Below are 764 nucleotides of genomic sequence, written 5' to 3' on the forward strand. Positions count from 1 at the left end.
CGCCACTATCCACACCGCCCTTGCCAGAGCATGTTCTGTGGACTGTGCATCTGCTCTCTCCCCCCACATCCGTCTCCCGTTTCCCCTCACATACCACCCCCACTAGCCTACCATTCTCCAAGCCTTCCGGCGACTCCAGTCTGACCCCTCCACTTTATACATCTTCGCTAACCGACCCCTCCCCTCCTTCAAATGAGCCCACAATGTACAAGACCTCTTGGTCCACAGCTTCTTCCCTAACCCAACCTCCCAACCCGGCTCGCTCTCCTGCTCCTGTCCATACTGCCGCACTTGCTTACCTCTCCAACACCACCCTCCTCACAGGCCCCTATCATATCACTGACTCCTTCACCTGCACTTCTGGCAACGTCATCTGCTGCATCTGTTCTCTCTGTCCTTCTCTATACATCAGTCAAATGGGATGCCGCTTGGCTGACCGGTTTGCGGAACACCTCCAAGACATCAGACTTGGCAATGACACCCTGGTCTCATGCCATTTCCGCTCTACTGGTCACTCTTTACAACACCTCTCTGTGATCAGATTGTCCTTGCACAGGGGCCATCTGGACTCCCGTCTTCGCCGTGAGCAGGGATTAATCTTCTTTCTTCTCTCCTTTGTGCCACATGGGCTCAACTCTCCTCCCCTCTTCATCTAACCTGCCTCTTCTCTCTTCTCTTCCTCCCCCACCTCTCCTCTCTTGCTCTGGCACCTACTTACTTCACTCCTATCCACCCTGTCCCTTCATCCTCACCCCCTCCCTCAT

Source organism: Octopus bimaculoides, chromosome 14, assembly GCF_001194135.2.
Source record: "Octopus bimaculoides isolate UCB-OBI-ISO-001 chromosome 14, ASM119413v2, whole genome shotgun sequence".
NCBI classification, from domain to species: domain Eukaryota; kingdom Metazoa; phylum Mollusca; class Cephalopoda; order Octopoda; family Octopodidae; genus Octopus; species Octopus bimaculoides.